The sequence below is a fragment of the Falco punctatus genome, assembly GCF_963210335.1.
Source record: "Falco punctatus genome assembly, chromosome: 1".
NCBI lineage: Eukaryota > Metazoa > Chordata > Aves > Falconiformes > Falconidae > Falco > Falco punctatus.
Genome location: NC_137580.1, coordinates 64,276,041 through 64,296,133, shown reverse-complemented (window position 1 = coordinate 64,296,133; position 20,093 = coordinate 64,276,041). Strand labels below are relative to the sequence as shown.

Sequence of the window (20,093 nt, the reverse complement as noted above, 5' to 3'; positions counted from 1 at the left end):
TCATGTTCAGCCGGCTGTCAGCCAGCACCCCCAGGGCCTTTTCCCCCAGGCAGCTTTCCAGCCGCTCTGCCCCAAGCCTGTAGCGCTGTGTGGGGTTGGTGTGACCCAAGTGCAGGACCTGGCACTTCTCCTGGTTGAACCTCATACAGCTGGCCTCAGCCCATGGGTCCAGCCTGTCCAGATTCCTCTGCAGACCCTTCCTGCCCGTAAGCAGATCAGCACTCCCACACAACCTGGTATCATCTGCAAACTGACTGAGGGTGCCCTCAATCCCCTTGTCCAGATCGTTGATAAACATATTAAACAGAACTGGCCCCAGTACTGAGCCCTGGGGAACACCACTTGTGACCGGCCACCAGCTGGGTGTAACCCCATTTACTGCCACCCTTTGGGCTCAGCCATCCAGCCAGCTTTTAACCCAGCACAGAGTACACCCATCCAAGCCATGAGCAGCCAGTTTCTCCAGGAGAATGCTGTGGGAGATGGTGTCAAAGGCTTTACTAAGGTCCAAGCAGACAACATCACAGCCTTTCCCCCATCCACTAGGCAGGTCATCCTGTCATAGAAGGAGATCTGGTCTGTCAAGCAGGACCTGCCTTTCATAACCCTGTGCTGGCTGGGACTGATCCCCTGGTTGTCCTGCAGGTTCTGCATGATAATGCACAAGCTGATCTGCTCCAGAACCTTCCCCAGCACTGAGGTCAGGCTGACAGGCCTGTAGATCCCCAGATCCTCCAACCTGCCTCTCTTGTACATGGGCATCATATCGACTATCCTCCAGTCACCTGGGACCTCCCCAGTTAGGCAGGACTGCTGATAAATGACTGAAAGTGGCTCAGGAGCACATTTTCCAGCTGCCTCGGTGCCCTTGGGTGGATCTCATCTGGCGCTAAGGACGTGTGTGTGTGTGTGTAAGTGGTGTAGCAGATCACTGACCATCTTCCTTTGCTGCTCCCCATCCCTGGCTTCCAGCTCAGGGGGCTGGGTACCTAGAGAACAACTGGTCTTACTATTAAAGACCGAGGCAAAGAAGGCATTAAGTACATCATACTTCTCCTCACCCTTTGCTAAATCAAGCCTTTCTACCTCTCGTTAATTGACGGATGAAGTCATGGTCCTTTTACTATGCTGCCACAGTGGGCTCAAAGCTTTCCAGCTGCTCCTCCAAGTTCAAAAATCCCCTGTCATTAACCGAGAGACTATTTTTGCATGTACTCTAGCAGGACCAACATAGGAAGCCTGATCTCAGCACCTTAACGTTAATGCAAAATGTACACCCCAACACCAGAGTTGGTGGCTGAGATCTGGGAACCGTTCAAAGAAGGGGACGCATTCCTGCAAAAGCCATTCTTTGATACAAAATCTTTGTTCGAAGGTGGCCATGTAATCGGAGCTGGGCTTCAGGGAAGCACGAAACGCAGCAGCCACCTCCCTGGCCTCAGAAGGCTACATAGAAAGCGGAAGAGATAACAGAAGCTGAGGATTTTTTTTTCATTTCTTTTCAAGTGAAAATACCCTAAAAACCCTCAGCATGTGCAGCTTGGGGAAGTTAGAGAAACAGCTGCCTGGAACTGAGCACTAATTCATCCATTTTACTTTCTGTTAATGAATACAGACAATGGAAAATCAGTAGATGCAGAAAACCCACGATTTCTACAGATTTACAGACTGATTTTCTGTACCTCATCTAGTAGTTTTTATGCCTGTGCAAAGTGACGGCACAGTTGGTGTAAAGTACTACGGAATTATCATGGTAATATTTTTACCCTCCATTTCCATTGGTGCAGCAAATGGCTACAGGTGTCAAAGGCAAAAGAAAATGTGTATTTTAGCAGAGAAAAGTAATATTCAGCAAAACTAAAAAAAAAAATATGAAATTAACTTGTTATCCTCACTGCTGTCTCCAGTTCAGATAACATTCAGGGATATGTACTACCTCATCTCCAGTAAGCCATGTTTCCCTCTCTACCCCTGCCCCAATTTTTTCCCATTTAAAGTGATGTATGACCACCAGGATCTCTTTGGAGAAGGGCAGGAGGAGCACCGGTTCCAGTTGCAATTCTATGCTGGAACAGCCTCTTTCTCTCACATTTCTCACCTGGTAAGACCTGTATCCCACTATGCATTTCACTTGGTACATTACAGCTTGAAGCTCAAATCCAGCTGGCTTGGATCCAGTTTGGATCCAAACTGTGCTGGGCTCAAGGAGAGACTGAACACAGAGTGAACAAACAATATTCTGACTTGCACAGCCACTCCTAGGTCCTAGTTATAACTTTTTTTTTCCCCAAAAAAACACTGTGTAGGGCAAGAGAAACTTCTTCCAAAAACATGTGTGCAGCTATGAGAGAATCGTTTTTTTAGTTAATGGCAAATTTTAAGGCCACGGTCGTTATGACACGACAGCTATTCCCATAGGCAAATGTAAAATCCCCTTGAAGCTGAATAAATCCACAGTTCAAAAAGGTACGAAATCCAAAGTACCACTAAAAGGAGGAAAAGGGAAATTTAATTTCCAACCAAACCAGCAAGGATAGTGCAGCCCAGCACAATGCCAGTACAGTACGCACACTGGAATAAATCATCCCTCTTCAGACCATAAACGGAGACACTACTTCTTGCACTGGTTCACAGACTTTTCAAGCAAGAAGGCATGGTGGCATCATCTGCTCTGACCTCTGCGGGAACTGGCCAGCACTGTTCCAGCCCCTGTGCCAAAAACTCAGGCTCTGGGGTTTGCATCACTGTCAGATCGGTCGCGCTGTGTAACTGCTGAAGCTGCCTGCTGAGAAAGCAGTGACTCTTAGCCAAAAACTGGCTCACCACCCTTTATCTTGATACGGGCATTCACTGGATTGAGTCACTACAAAGCTACCCCAGCTAAACTCCAGCATTTTTAAGCAGAGCCCAACAGACTCACTATTGATCTTATTCAACATCATTTCTGCACACACACAAAACTGTAAACAAACAAGCAGCCCCCCCCTCCTCCCCCCCAGCTGTGGGGTAAGAACAAACAGACAAAATCTTCACTTTGAAAAGAGAAAATCCCACCACTTTTCCAGGTGAAATTACTTATGCCTATACGTGATACCTAGAACACAGTGAATACCACAGTCTCAAAAAAACATGGCAACCAGAAAATGTGAGCAACACCATTTTTTGTTGTTGTTGTTGTTGTTGTTGAAGTAGCTCTTCACATGGCCGAGACTCCTGCTTTGTTTTTTAAGACAAAAGTGTAGTGGCTGGGAGGCTTCAAACTGGAGTATAGCTGCTGGACAAGCCATGCGTGATTTCAGAGCTTTGGGAGATTTTGCACTACATTTCTTTGTTCTTTTCACTCAACTGCATTCAATTAAAGACTCAGGCTATCCCTCACTTACAGCCACTATCCATCTTTCTGCATGCACCCTTGGAAGGAGTTTTTTCTAACCAAGAAGTAGCTACATCCAACAATATGAGGTATTTAGACAGACCCTTTTTTTACCACAGTGCTATGTAACTTTCTTTTCCGTATCATTTTTTACCTTTGTCTACTTAAAGAAAAGGTGAAATACCATCAGACAAAGGCAGAGTGGCAACCTGCATTAGGGCAAGAACCAAGAGAGTGTAGTAATCTACAGTTCTCTCTCTGAAGCAAGGGTAGAGATTACTGCCTTTAAACCCACTTCCATCTTGCAATTTTCCATCATTTCCTGCTACGTTGCAGCCTGGTGTATTAAAAAACCAAGACACTAGAGCTGAGGTCTGACTTGAAGAGAAACCCATCTCCTCCTGCTTGGGAATTACATCATATTTCAAGGCAATGTGCATCTTGCTGTGGACAACATTAAGTCCAATAAAACCAATTTATGCTCTGACATTATTCAAAGATGGCCACAATCAAACAGAGTAGAAACCTAAATGAAAACCCCAAGTTGTAAAATGATTCCATAGATGAAGACTGAAAAGTTCCAGAGATTTTTAATCCCTCCTACAAAAGATGGACGCCCTGCAGTATTATTACAGTTTGTGCACTGTAAAATAGGTATACGTACAATTTTAAGTGGATCATGTACTACACTCCCTTCTGCAACAGCTTAAATCCCAGTATGTGATTATCTTTTTCTGTAATACCACACTTTTCAGAATATCAGCACACCTGTGTTGGGAGCAAACCCCAACAAAGTAAATCTAAGCACACAAGAAGCATTGAGGGATACAGGCTCAATAACTATGCTAGGGATGGCTGTGGTTCAGCCTTGCTTGGGGCTGTTGCTGTAACTGTATGAAATACCTTTGCCTCTTGAAAGGTGCTGTAGGAAAACTCTCAGCTATCCGGTCAGTAATGGCAGCTTCTTTAAAGACTTCTGATGAATTGTATCGGTTTTTAAGTGGACACAGATTAAAAAATCTTAGTATCTTTGGACCTAGTAAAAGTTCCCTATATATTTTTTTCTTTATTCTTCACTTGTGTAGCTTTTGGCCAGCTGTCCACCAAAGTTCTGCCCTGTCTCCTGAGGCTGCAACAGAGTGGCAGAAGAGATTTTCACTAAATCCTTGCTGATCTGACAGCAACTTGCAGTTCCTGATTCCAAACCCACTCATCCAGCACGGCACAACAAAAATGCCCCCTTCACAACTCACCCCAGCAGCCCTGACACAGCTTCAGGAAAGAGAGCACACAAGCAGATGCATCCGTGTCATTTAAATACAGGGATGCAGGTTAAAATAAACCTCTAAGCAGCAAATTAAATGCGTGATGTGCCTCCTCCTCCTCCCTGCCAGTCAGCAAGGCTTGGGGAAGCAGTAGCTGCACTACCACCCTGAGGACGTAAAGAGCAGAACCAAGGCTGCATCTCAGCCCTGCCTGCAAATTGCGGGGAGTGTTTCCAATCCTCTTCCTTTTTTGTTTTTCCCTTCTATTCTGTCTGCCTTTTTTTTTTTTTTTTTTTTTTTCTGTGTGAACAAATGATAACGCTGTGAAAATCACAGAACAAAGGGAAGATCAAAGAGTGCAGGTAGCTAGATCATTATGTATCCCAGCTGGGGCAAGAGCTTAAGTCTCTGGAGCTTACTTGCCAAGTTATTTTAGAGTTATGCCAAGAGAGCTGTGCCCTCTGAAGCTTCCTGCCACAGGAGCTGTTGCGAGGCAAAGCAGTGAGGTTTCCACGCAGCAGTAGCCACCAGTTACACAGGCATCTAGTTAATTCAAGTGCAATTACGGTCAATAAAAGCTGCTTGTTACTTCCATCGCTTTGGTGCTGGAATCCATGAGATGCTGTATGGAAAACTCTCAGCTATCCAGTCAATAATAGTAGCTTCTTTAAAGTCCAAAAGATGCTTAGATACTAAGGTCCTCCAGGAGGTGAGGATTTAGGGGCAGAGGCTGGTTTTTCTACATATCCAAATAACAACCTGGAGGTTGAGGCACTCACAGACCACCCCAATGCTGCACCACTTCAAGGGTGGTCAGCCCTCTGGGATGAGGCTCCACATGGACAGTATGTTGGGGATTGGCTTAGAAGTGTGGATCAGAAAAACACCCCAGAAATACCACCACATCCACAATGGGATTTGGCTAAAGAAAAAGCTCAAGACTGTAACTGTACCTTGGGCTCTTCACTAGAAGCCCCTTTCTGCTCTGCAGTTTCCAGCAAGCTGCAGACAGATGCTTGGTCTTACCCCATCTTGCTGTTCTTGAAATAGGGAGGTGCCAGGTGGTGGATACACTTCAAGCGGCAAGGTAGCCAGAAAATAAAGCTCACTCCCTTCAGAAGACGCAGTGGCCAAGCACCCAGACTTCAAACTCACGAATGCAATCCGACCTTACCTTGTATTCACCCAGGGCAGTCAGAAGACAGGTATTTGACAAGTGTTTTTGACCTGGCACTACTTGGTTGAAGGACAATCCTCTCCAGGCACACTAGGTGCGAGTCTGTGCATCTGTTCAACGTCCACACAAGGTCCCAAACAGCATTTTCTGCAGCAACGCAAGTGCTTCACTATTTGGCCTGAACCTACTCACACTCTTTGAGTGAGAGCTACCAGAGACAACGCTACCATACCGACCCACCAATGCAGGAGGGATAGGTGCTACTGTCTCTTAAAGCAGCCCAGCACTGAGAAAGCATTTTGGACAGGAAAGCCACCTTGGAAAAGCAACTTTCATATTTGGAAATGCTCAAAGACACAATTGTGGTGGGTGGTAGAACATATTTTGCTCAGCATGGACCTCCGTTCTTCCATCCTTGCTACTCACGTAACGTGCTTGGTATCTTAGCACCTCTTGCACAGCTGAATGCAATCTAGACTGATTAGCTGTTCACACAACTCTGTTTTCTCCTGTGTTGCCTTTCCTCCCACATTTTTCTCCTCCACTTCTACTGAATTTTTGCAAGACTGGTAGCTTTGAGCCATTTATGAATGGGGGTAAAATGCTTTGTGTTAACATGCTTTCCCTCTTTCCCATGCCAGCATCCTCTTAAAACCTGAAAACAGACCTCTGGGAGCATGTTTCCTGGATCTAATTTGTAATTGTCTGTGCAAACAAAACTGAAGGAGTACGCTAATTTCACTAGCTACTGATTGCAAAAGTCAGTACTCCTTGAGCTGTTCACACCATTTCTCATCTTGCCAATTCTTCTGTAAAAAACCAAGATGTCAGAAAGCGCAAAATGTTTTACCCACATGTGCAGGTTACCAACAACAGTGCCTAGAGAGCACAAGAAACAGTGTTTTGAAGTATAATCCCATTTCTTTTCTGCATGGAAGGGACAGCACATGTATTTCTGTCATTTAGCTGCTGCTTTCAGAAATATTTGCACATTAATTATGCTGTGTCAGCAGTAACTGACTAGCTCCACAACTGCCTTTTTTCCTGCAAACCTACAGCTTCTACAGAACCCAAAAGACCATTTCCCATTTCTCAGGATAGTAAAGGAAAGAAATAGCCACAAGTTTAGAAGGTGTCACAGTTAAAAAAACAACTTTCTATAAAAACTAGGTATGTGTGTGAATTTATGCAATGACTATTCACACAACCAGAACAAGGAAACATAACAATAAAATCTGGCTTCCAGATGACAAGCAATGGTTCCTGCATCACGCCCATTGTTTGGAAGGAGTGACCCTTTATTAATACCACGCCACAGGACAGTGAAGGACTGCATGGGCTGAGCAGTGCTTGGAGATGTGGCCCACCACGTTGCTCCTAACAGGACCATGCCGAGTAAGAGGGGTCCTGCTTTTAACTGTCGGGGCATTCTGTCACTCCTTTGGGTTTTCCACAGGCTTTATTCCTCTAAAAACTGTTTTAGCTTTTGCTGTTGTGTTCACCTCAATTTGTCAGAGCAAGCACGACATGCAAGAGAAACAGACAATCCTGTTCCAAGCCGGCCCCTGCTCTGTCAATGCTGTCTGCTCCCCGGCACTGCAGCTCAGCAGTAAAAATTAGCGTTGCTACCCCAGTTTCTTGCAATATAAATACTTCGATATAATTGACATGTGCTCTGCATGTTCTACAGATAGTACAGCAAAGCATCAGAGGCTTCAGGTACTCTGAGCATTGCTATATCCCAGCAAGCAGAAGAGCCTACCTTCAAGCAATGAGGGCACACTGTGACAATGCTTGTTGGAGCTTGCTGCGCTGTGGGGACTCGGAAAGATCAAGTCAGATCTCATGAAATATTTAGGATAATAATTTCTCAGTGATTTCAATGGGCAGATAAGTATCACAAGAGAAAACAGCGGTCTCTATGTATAGTTAGATGGGAGTTTAAGGGTCTGCGGAGCACAAAGGGCTCTAAGTGCATTAAGTGAGCAGACAGGATGGCACAGCCCCAGTTTTATGGCAGAAACTTCAGCTCCCTTCCAGAGAAGAATCGACACAGAAGCCCTGCATCTGAAAGAGGGGCCCTGAGATTTTTCTGTGAGCAAAAAAACCCTTCTCACTAAATGAGGCTGAGCTCCTGCCATTCTCTAGTCTCCAGCCTCTGTTCATCCCAGTAATGAACACCTTTGTAAAAACAGCTGTAGATTAGAAAAGGAATTAACCTCCAAACAAAGGAGAAGCTTAATTAAACATCGCACTAAAAGAAAACAGAAGGGGAGTACAGGTTAAAAAAAAAAAAAAAAAGAAAAAAAAAAGACAAGACATCTGTGCAGACTTAATTCCAATTTCCCCTCTTGTAGGTCATTTTACCCAATGTAATTTCCTTTCTGTATTTGGGCGAGTTTGTTACTGAGGCACTGCCCATTAACAGAAGGGGTTTTGTTGCTTTCCATTCACTTGTACTTTTTTTAATGCTTTGCATTACAAGACCTCCAACAAAAAAAAAGCAAAACAGATTTGAATTAGACTTTGGGAGTATGCCATTTCATAAACTTCTCCCCAGAGAGCTCCAGCTAATTAAACAAATGATTGCAAAATACTCACAATGTCAACCCTGTCAGCTTATATGTGAAATACCTACACCAAGCTGCAGTTATTTAACAAACACAACGTGGAGGAGCAGCAATGTGCTTTAAAGACAAGCACAAACCCCAGGCCAGAAGGGGGCACACACACTTTTTAAAACCACGAGCAGATTATGGGGTGGCCAAGGACTTTGAACATCCTTGCCCATGACTTTCGGACCCAGCAGGCACAGCTACACTGATCTGAAAAGGACATGAGCTGAAGATCTGGGTGGCCAGACTGAGAAGGAAACATCAACAGATTCAAAAAAATAGATGAGCACACCAGGCTGCTCTCAATGTTCAGGTTGAGCTCTATATTAACGCCAAGAGGGCAGGTTAGGAGTGGTTAATGATGCTCAAGGAAAACTCTGGATCTTTGCTGTTAAATTGCAGCAACTCAGTGCAAAAGGTGGGAAGAAGCAAGCAGGTAGGAATGGGTGCCTGGGGTAGGAAATCAGGAATATAAACATTACGTGATTATTTTGTGCATAGTTGCTGGAGGCAGTGGAAGTCTTAACCATCCAAAGCTAAAGGACTTTAAATCTCTTTATATGTTACATAAAAGCATTTTTTAAAAAAACACATTTTTTCCTTCCCATCTTGTCTTGCCTCCTTCTACTTTAAGCTGTGTGGCTTGCCCAACAAGTCCTCTGCGGCTATCCTCTCTGTTGAGACCATGCAGCCTGTCTTTTCCCTCTGGTACTTCTGTTCCATTGACTTCATGCCCAGCCCGTGTACTGGTGCTCATCACTCTTTATTCTTCCTATTTTCCTCTTTACAACATACACCTCCAGTATGAAAGTACCTGCTGCATTGCAGGGGTGACTATTCCTTTCCCTCCCACTCCTCCATCCCACTCTCGTCTTACACTACATTTAATTTGCCCAAGCAAGTGACACTTCCCAGGCCAGGCATTTTAGCTTCTTTAGGGATTGTATGATCAGGTGCATGCAACGAGGTGTAACATGAACTATTACAGCCTTGACTAGGAAAACATAGTGCTAACTTTCCTAAAGCCTTGTTAAGGGTCAAAGAACCCATTATACAAGGTTTAAGCAAAGGACAGTGAGGAGAGAAGGGAGAATAAGTGGCTCTACTCATCATGGCAGGGTCAGAGACTAAAGCTGATGGATTAGGATGCCGGCAAGCCCCCGACAGGCTTCCCAGTCCTTCTTGACGGCCGCTGCTTGCCAGGGCTCTGGAAAGCAGGACTGACCTCAGATGAGTGGGTTGCTTGCTCTGCGCTGCCCCAGTTTAGGAGCTGAGATTAAGAGAGAATAATCTTCACAGTACTCGATCCAGGTGCAAACCCAGTTTTGGTGCACTGAATGTTTGAAAATGGGAGGGGCAGTAGTACGAGGCAAAAAATATCTATTCTCAGGTGCCATGGCCATGGTAACCGTGGATACTCCTGAGGACATTGTCCTGGTCTAATCAGCTAGGTGCAAGGCATGCCAGAATTGAGACAAGCTCTTAGCCATCCAGTCCTCCCTTTCCACAGCTGCTTCATGCCTTGGCAGCCATATTAATGAGAGAACAGTTTTGAAAGGGGAAACTGAGTTCACAACGTTCCTTTAGGAGGAGTGCCAAGATCCTTCCTTATTTTACTTGTTGTGTAAACATTTTGATAATACTCATCAATACAGTCCATAGAGCGTATTTTTTTAAAATAACCAGCGTGGACATCAGTATCTCTTGCTCATGACTCTGCCTTTTCTTTGACTCCATACACTGAAGCTAATGCATCACGTCACCGTTTTACTTTATGTATTGTGCTGGTTACTACATGATTGTAGGCTCTTAGTGAATCAACCTAAATTAATTAGAAGGTACTGAAATCACATAATAGACACCAACACTGGAAACGGTCAGGAAATAGGAATTAAGGATGAATGCTGTGTTTACGTGATCAAAACACATTAAGGCACGAGAAGGCTGCAAAAGTCTCCACTGATTGTGCCTGGTAAAAGCATTCAGTTTGCTTCTGCCATATTCCCTCTTAGCAGCACTCGTTCCAGATCCCTACTGCTAAGCAATTTTAAAGTTCAGTGAACAAATTCTTTTAATTGTTTGGTTTTCTCCCATTTTCTGTGTGAATTCTTCTCAAATTCAAGCTTACTTTTTGCCTCTCAATGTGAACGACAATCTGCGGAGGCTCTAATCAAAATGGTGCATTAACATCACTCCTTGCCCGCCCCCCCCCCCCCCCCCCCCTTAACTTCTTCAATGTACAGAACCCAGCTTGCATAGTTATGATCGCAAAATATTAACATAATGTACCTCTTCCTTAGCAACAGCTATAGTGTCAGGGGAATGCAGCCCATAATAATGCAGCTTGATCTAGAAGCACAATAAAATATAAATAAGCTTGTTACACTTCAGCGGCACACAGGATTCCACTGTGAAGGGCCTTCATGAATTTAGAAATCTCATCTTCTTTTGGCTTTCCAACACAGATTATTTAGAGGAAGATTTACACGCACACATTCCCTTTTATTCCAGAAAATGAAATGTAATTGTTTCCTCAGTAACAGTATTATTTTGCTGCGTGTTACTACTAAATTTGTGGGCATAATACAGACATGCACACACACAAACACACACTTCTGTGCAAAGCAGCGCTCATAATGAAATAAAGGTAAAACAGAACTTAGAGAAAATCTAAAGGGGAGACCGCCATGAGAGCACCCATAACTGTGGTCATTTTTTAATGAAGAAAGACAAGCAATTTTCTCCAAAAAACAGCTGCAGTGAAACAAGGGATATAACTTGCTATAATTCCACACACTCAGTCTAGAGCCCTCCATAAGGCTCCCCATATACCGTATCTGCAAAAGAACAGCATCCTTAGCTGGTTAAGGGCAATGTCTTCTCCTTGCCCCAAGTCTACCTGGTTCTCTCTGCCCCGAATGCCCTTTGACCAACAGCTCCATGGCTGTTGCACTATCATGCATGCCGGCCCTCTAATCCTTATAATTACATTTAACCAATCTTAATAATCTCTTCTCAAAGGAAATCAAGGTCTTTTAAATACTGCTGCTTCAGAGTTTTCAAGAAGAATGAACTACATTGAGCCAACCTGAAGTCAACAACAAACCAACTGGTGCTAGAGGATAGCAGTCCTTGTCTTCTGAGCAAGTATTGCAGTTATCAAGCCAAATTTACTTGGCTGAAAGACTTAAATGATGAGGCCTCTTATAAGGCAGCCAAGTTACAATGTTAGCAACAGGGCTCCATAATGTTTATCTGTAAATCAGTATTTGGTATGAATTTATTAAGGCTGGGATTTCCAAAAGTGCCTTTCAAGAATGAGGTACCCAACTGATGATCATAAATTTCCCTCTGAATGGACTATATCACATTACTAGGGTTCCTCTGTAACAAACACACAAGAGGAAGAACCAAAATTCAACAATCCACTTTATGGAAATTCAAGGGCCAAAGAAGGCTCTAAACCCAAGTTTTTCAGAAATCTCTTGTTTCCAACAATTTCTGTCTCAGCCCAAGATTATTCCAAGAGCCAAGTGCTGTAAAAAAACCTGCTTACCTACAGAAAATCCCCCTGCAGAGCTGAAGAGCCATCAAATGCACACAAAACTCTTTGACTGTGAACAGCAGTATGTCTGAGCCTGACATGATTCACTTGTATGGGAAATCGGCTGCTTGCCTTTCTAGAGATGCACTGCTTGAGTCTGAAGAACTTAACAAGAGCATTCTACACTTGCTCAGTGACTAGTAAGATACTTCTACATTTTATTGGAAGGCAGACAAGGCTATACCGCTGAACAGCCCAAGTCTTATCAGTTGTTTTTTTTCTAACTTGTCTTAAACGAGAGCTTACATCTTAAAAAATTTCTTTTGTAAGGGTGATCTGCTTTCTTTAAATACATCATACACACAGTGGAAAATAACAACCACAGAAAATGAAAAGAATGAAGAAAATCCTTTCCAAGAGAAGATGCTATAGATGTAACATGATATTCAACCACTGCAAACATTTTAGCATATATAACACTCAGAATTCCAAGTCACAAGTCTAGGAAACATCAATATTTTGTTAGGTAAACATATCATTCATTATCTAGTCTTAAAATAATTTTGTACTGGCAATGGGAAACTCTATCAGACACTAAAAAGTCATCTACTATTATAAATGGTGTTCGCTGGATAATTTTTCATCCAGATTTATACCTGGGAAAGAATAAAAAAAAAATATTACCTCTGTAGCTGCAGTGGAATAAAACATGTTTTCTCATTAAGTAACAACATACCAATGATATACCAATAATGCTATATCAGAGACGGCTTCCTAGCTATATTACTAATAAACCATCATTCCCAGATTCAAAGTATTGAGTTGCACTCCACCAGGTTTTTAACCCCAAAACAAGGCCATATATATATAAAGAAAAATCATAAAAATGTATATAAGGCATTTTATAAAGGGACCCACGCCAACTTGATCCTTTGAATTTGTACCTATTTATGAATATCCACAGACCCTGCGCAGAACAACTGGGATCCTGTGTCCCACTCTAATACACATACATGTTTCTGAAGGACTCCTCTAGAAAAACATCGTTGTCCTATGCTCCATCCTTTCAGGTGATGAGGACACACTGCATCACATATCTGATAGAGCACTTCTATAAATAGGCACCATATAACATAACATGAGACAAGATGAAAACTGCAGCAAAGGATGCAAGCAGCATGGCTGCAGTGGCAAATAAAGACTTTCTAGTGGGTAAGCTCTTCAGCTGTGGCAAAGGGCTCCCGTAGGAAGTGCAACCTCACATCATACACCCTTTTAATGTCTCTGGAGGGGTAAAATGAAGGCCAGTTATGCCTTTAAATCAAAGCACTGCAGACCAATCCTATCCTCTTTTAAACACCCATATGGCTTAGGAAATCATTGGACTTGAAATTTGATCTCTGATATGATTTATTTGCCATCTTCTACCATTACAAATATAAATATAACAGGCATTTTTCTGTAGCCCTGAAATGATTCAGAATTAATACCAGATGACAAAATGGACCATGTACCAGGAGGGGAAAAGTTACAGTAAAAGCTCCTTCCCATTAATGGGACCATTCATTCACATGGCCACTATTCCACAGGGAAACTGGACATAAATTATGTATTTGACATCTAGTTATAGACGATTATATCTGACATAATGAAGTTATAATAGAAGGAGTTTGCACATTGTTTGGTTATTAAGTGCCCATTTCTTGTCCCTGCACCAGGTGCAATGGTGATAGGCCATACAAATCATCCAGAAAAAATGCCAGAATGGGCTCCCTTACTGATAAAGCACCACACATGTTTATTAATTTAACAGCTTGTCTTATGTCTCCCCCCATCTGCTCATTTAAAACAGTTATTTGCCCTATAAATATTTCAGAAAGAGAAGTGTAGCCAAAAATTAGTCTGGCAGAAAAGGCAAAAAGAAAAAAAGCTTGAGAAAGGTCTCATGCTATATGCAGCACTGTGCTCTTTTTTTCCACGTTGAAATGGTTCAGCTACTGTTTTTCAAGCCAGTAATAGGACATTCACTTTAGATTAGTGATGCTTGAGGGTGCACTGCCGTAGCTGACCCTGCTTTCCAGCTGTTGCCACTGTCAGGTGGGTGAAAACTTCCACTGCTGATGGCAAGTGGCACAACTCAGCACATCAGAAAATGAAACCCACTGTCAAAAGAATCTCCTGGGTGGATGTCTATGTCCATTTTGAGCTTATCAGGTCATATGGTAGCTTCAAACAGCCTACAAAGAATAACATTTCAAGGCATCTCTGAATCACAGCTCATGCTGATATCCATAGCAAAAACCCTTTACAAGGCAGCAGCTAGCTGATAAAAAAAAAAAGCTACTTAAAAAGTGCTTTTTCTTTTTTCTTTTTTTAGATGACTAGGAATAATGGAAAAGGTGTTTAAACATCACTCAGACTGTCTCTCCCCCCCCCCCCCAATCTTTAACTGTTTTCAAGTGTAAATACTTTGAACAGTTCCCACCAGTATACAGGATTTAGCACTCCTCCTTGAGAGACTTTGTTAGCTCCGGCTTTCTGCTAGAGCGAATGCTGTTATCTTATAAATAAACAGCAATGCCCCAAGGTGCCCCTTTGCAATGAAAACACACATTCCAAAGAAATAAGAGCAACAGTTCAACACCATAGTAAAAAAGAAAATGGCAAATGGCATGCAATTAACTCTTTCTAACTAACAGGACATAAAGCAGGACCTTGTCAGTAATGACAAGCAAACAGGATGACTGCAGGCTGGCTGCAAGATTTCCAGGACCTCTGGCTATTACAGTTGATATAGTTATCACCACTCATGATACCCAATGAGGAATTAATAAATACAGAGCGTAGCCCATGTTCCAATCAGTTGCCTGCTTCAGGGAAATCAGTGTTGTTCAAGGTGGACATTTTGGTGCAGATCTGAGCCACAACGACAGAATTTCCAGACAGCTCTGGATAAGACAGAAAAGCATCGCATCCTTGTATCAGAGCTCACCCCTTGAGTGTCTTCACAGCCCAAATGAGCTCCATACCTGGCAATGTATTCCTGTGTACTCATCCACCACTGGCCAAAATCCACCCTTGTCACCACACTAAGCTGTCTGAAGATTCATCTCCAGCCACAGGCTTTAAATGAGCTTGCCCACCACGACAAAAGGCAGAGTTCAAATGAAAAAGAAACAGCAAAGCAACCCAACAAAAAAACCTGTACAGACCTTTTCAAAACAAGGCAGCTGAAAATTCATAGTACCTATGAAGCTTGTAGTTATTGCGAAACCTTTCCATTGACTGTGCAGGTATGGTGAACAGTCATCTCCCATCCAACCGATACAACACCAATTACCTGCATGTCTCGTAAACTGCTTGCCTGAAAAGTCACATGGGATGTGAAAATGTTGCATCTGTGTTGCTGGCTTACTGCACTGAGCCTTCACACCCCGTGCTGGAGGGACGCAGAGCCTTCAGCAGGCTCAGGCAGTCACAGAGAAGCCCTAAGAGCAGTTAAACTTGGAGAAAAGTCTGAGTAAAAGCAAGGAGGAAACCTCTGTACATACATAACCAAGGAAGAGCAGGACACCATATAGCACCCCGGCATTGCATAGGGAAAAAGGATATAAGGGTCCTGAGTGTGAGGGACCCCAACCAGCACCCAGTGCGTGGTCTCTCTTGGCTCAAAGGCATTGAATTAGCCTCTCCCCTGGACTCTCCTGCCTGAAGGATGGCAGGAAAACAGTATCGCCTTAAGAAGATGGAAACATGTAGCTGTAACTAACTCTAAAGGGAAAGAACAGGATGAGCAAAAGCGTGACCTCAAACGGCATCAGAGGGACACTGTAAAGGACTCTCAACCCGAGGAAATGGCTTTCCCAAGGGGACTTAAGTAGAAGAAGAAAAAGCCTGGAAACAGGAGGTGGCTGGCCACCACCAGCTCAGAGCAGGGACTGCTGAACAGCACCTCTCTCTCAGCACTGGACCCGGGGGAGGAGAGGCAAGAGAGCTGGTGTCTCAAGGCCTGGCAAGCGTGGGATGCACGACTCCGTGTGTCAGCTTGAATTAAGGCAGGGAGTGCCATTAGGCCTCGCTGCTCAGTGCTCCCCTTTCTCTGGACCTGGGAAGGAGGACCAGGGCTGTGCAAGGAGCCCAGCTGTCAGATCCTCCCACATCATCTGCAAAGCCATCGACCCTCTCTGGGACCTTTGTGAGAGAAAAAAAAAAAAGGACCAAGAAGATGTGCATCCAAAAACCTGCTCTATTTTTCTAAATAAGATTTCACAATGCTTCTGACGTTTAGGAATGGTTCTCCCTCAGATGTTGCAAATGTGAAGAGGGAGAAAAATGTCATAATGAATCCAACTTTTGAAAGAAGAAAGCACAAAGGGACATGCCACTGAGATGGAGAACAAAGGGGGGGAAAAAACAGCAAAACCTCTGGCTGTATCCCCGACATGCAGCCCAAGGGGCAGGGAGAGATTCTGCATCTACAGAGGCTGAACCTCACAACTGAGGTTTACAAGCAAACAAGAAACCACAGTGCCTTAACGGGGGCCAGAACGACCTCCTTGGCTACAGAAATCTGCACAGAAGGGCGAGAATCTCCCATCACTCCTTTATTTGCTATTTATTTCTAGAACTGGGGACCAAGACATGGTTTTGCTTATCAATTCATGTTTTGAAAATGCACTGACTTCAAGCATATCAATCTCCAAGACAACTGCTCCCTGAGATCCAACTCTGAAGGAAACCTTTGTGAAACGCTATCTCAGCAGGGGATGAGAGCTCCTCAGACTGCCTAGCTTTAAACGCCAGGCATGTATTTCATGTTTAATATGATTCCACAGATACGTTAAAATCTGTTTCTATAAAGCTTTATAAATAGTTTTAGTGTGTGGATTTGGTGAGCTTAATTCACTTATTTGCTGTGTTTTAGCACCTGGCAGAATTTGAGTCCAAACACTAAATTTAGTTTATTGCTATATAGGGTAATTCCATAAAATCCCTTTCTAAGCCAGGCTATCAGCATCACCCTCACCTATGAAGCTCCTTGCTACTGTCAGTAACCAGTGATACATTTTTAAGCACAGGTTTAATCTTCAGTCTATAAGAACACAACCTGAGGTCTCGGCTACCCCTGGAATTATTTTGCATACGGATGGTGTAAACAGTTGCATAAAAATAATGTAATCACGTCTGGATCATTAGACTGAGAAGAGGTGTAAAAATAATGGTTAACAGAACTTCGTATACAGAAATAATTTTAAAATACCCTCCAATTAAAAAGGGGGTGGGGAATAAGAATCGTCTTGATAAAAAAATGCTGACTCAGGGCCTTATTTCTATTAAGTGATTTAAGGTGTCATTACTGAGTTACTATGCAGAGCAGTGGCTCAGAGTAATTACCCTGTAATGCACGATGACACTAATGTACTACTAAACTACTGGAGCTTATACTCTATTCACTACTAGCATCAGGACTCTGAAAGGCAGGTAAAAATGTCCTGCATCCATAAACAATGTACGTAAATATCACCAGTGATAGAATTTTTAAAAAGGAGAAGGAAGAGGCAGTTACAAGCAAACCTGCCAGCTGAGAATTGCAACTGCACAGACCCACAGGAGCACTAAAGCTGTACCGTTGTTTTAATAATGCGGGAAGGAAAGATGCTTTTATATCTCTACCCTGGCTCCATTTCCATTTATTACAATTAAAATTGTACAGTGGCTTCTTCTTTTTGCCACTCTAAATGCAGCATTGACCTGCACCTGGTGTTCAGCCCAGTGCAAGCAGGAATACAGAAGGGAAATTAAGAGCATCAAAGCAACAACCAAAAGCATTAGTAGTTTATGACGACTGTCATAATGCAGCTCCTTTTTTAGACTTCCAGCTACTGGAAATGTGATGAACCAACAAGAGCTTCAAGACAGGGGTGTTTTTGCGTCCCTTGTTTAAAACAGCTCTTGTGGTGATGGGATGAAGCTTGTAATGTGACCAGAGTAAGTCCTAAGGTGTCAGAAAATGCAGCCAAACAAAACCACTTCATAATCCTCACATGCTTAGGGGGGAAAAAAAAAAAAAAAAGAATCATTATTATTGCACCACTGTAATGGATTTGGGGCACTGAGGCTGGAAACAAGGCAGTGGACGCATAAGTAGAGCTACACATCCCAGATCCCAGGGCCAGAGGAAAACCTTGCTCTTCCTCCAGGGGACAGTACCGATTACTACCTTTTTAATACCCCTAGTCACCAGCTAATAGACTGATGCCTACAGAGCTGGCTGCCTCCCTGGCCCTCTCTTACTAAGTTACACAAGGGGATTTGAGTCCTTTTACCAGTGCGTGGCAGGAATAACATCAAGTCCTTCCACCCTGAGCAGCCCTTTCTTTAAGATCTCTCAACTGCGGGGTGAAGGCCTCAGCGGAAGCAGTTAATGTAACAGTTTATCTTGGATAAACTCCATTTTACCTTCTCTTCAACTGTTCTGCCTGACCTGCTTTGTCCTGCTCCTGGTGGCAGTGCCATTCATCTTACAGAGGTAGCTATGCCCTCATGAACAGCAGATCACTGAAGATATTTGTTAGTCTTGAGCTCTTTTATCTTGGAGAAAGCAAAGTGCAGCTCATTTGGCTGCTGCTGTTCCAGTGTCCTTGAGTCTTCCATAGGCTGCTCCAGAACCCACAGCAAGGAATTTACACGGACCTACTCTGAATAAGCTCTGAATCATCACACCCCACATCAAAGACAGAGTTGGGCAAGAAGGTCCTGGAAGTCATAACTGTCTCTGCCTTACTGGAGTGCTCTACTAAAAAAGCAAGGTAGTAAATTTTATCACAGAACTGGATGTTTTCAAGTGTCTTAGAAGAAGCTGACGACCTCAAATGCATGTGTCAAATCTCAGGGTCGTTCACACAAAGCTGAGCAGAGGTTGTGGACCACCAGGAGATTTTACATGACCAGCCTGACTCAGAAGACCAGATTTGGAGACAGGGCTGTGAATCCAGCATCCTTATACCCAGGTTCCACCACCCAGCACACGGTTCCATCTTGCAGAGATGCAAGAGGAACCACCAAGGAGTAATAGTACTGAGGCTGCTTCTGTGCAGCAAGAGTCAGTTCCTTAATTTTTTTTTTTTTTTTGTTAGTGCACCAGCTAAAAAAACATACATTCATGCTTACAAAGGAAAAAAAAAAACCCAGGAAATGTTTACTTGATCAAGTTACAGATCTAGCCTCATGGATGCTCGTGGAAAAGCACACTCAACACTAAGGAAGCCTTTCATGCCAAGAGCGTATCGCTTTTAACAGTATGCTTTCATTTATCCTACAAAGTTCTTGAGCCATTCTGAGGAACAGAGTTTGCAGCTGCAATTCACTGACACAAATGTTCTTCTGTCTCCCCAAATATTAGAGATAGGTAACGAAGTGAGATTTAGAAGACAGCTTTCTTCCTATTACATAACAACAGTGTGCCTATCCAGATTAACTGTGCATTAACATGCTGCATTTTTTCAACTGTGAGCACACAGAGAAGCACTTTTGTGCACACACATACTCACAGTCTTACAGTGTTGGGGCAGAATGGTGACAAACACTACAAAGGTCAATCCTGTACCCCTTCTGCCTTTAGAGAGTAGGAGAAACAAAAACCCCAAACCTAAGGTACAGTTTATCTCCCTGCTAACATGCTTTGGCTGTCTTCTTCCTCCCCTTCTCTTCTTCCACAATGTCCCCTGTGTTTGATGTTCACACACATTTCTGGAGCTGACCAAGAAATCCCTCCATCTACCTGTTTGATTTTAACTTTGCTGTTATCCATTCCAAGAAGGACAAGGTGGTCATTTTGATATCCTACCTGAATATTGACAACCTAATTAAAAGGAGCAAAGAGAGGTGTGTAAGAAGTCTGCACCAGCACAGATGCTTGCTCTGGGACCAAGCCTATTTCCCCAGGCCACGCAGCCAAATACTGGGGGTTCATCACAACACAGCCAGGGGACGATCCTCCAAAGGGCAGAGAAATCAAGGGCTCACATTCATATCACCTTATTCGCACCATTCAAGAGAGGAACCTAGCTTAGCAGGGCTATTGTAGAGTGACTCCATCTGTATCAGCCACTAGCATTGC

General features: G+C 43.4%; 1 protein-coding gene across 9 annotated transcripts in view; it reads right to left on the bottom strand.

Moving 5' to 3' along the window:
- The window catches only part of ADGRL3 (adhesion G protein-coupled receptor L3), a 359,731-nt gene that overhangs the window by 148,172 nt on the left and 191,466 nt on the right, over nucleotides 1-20,093 (bottom strand). The window lies entirely within an intron of this gene.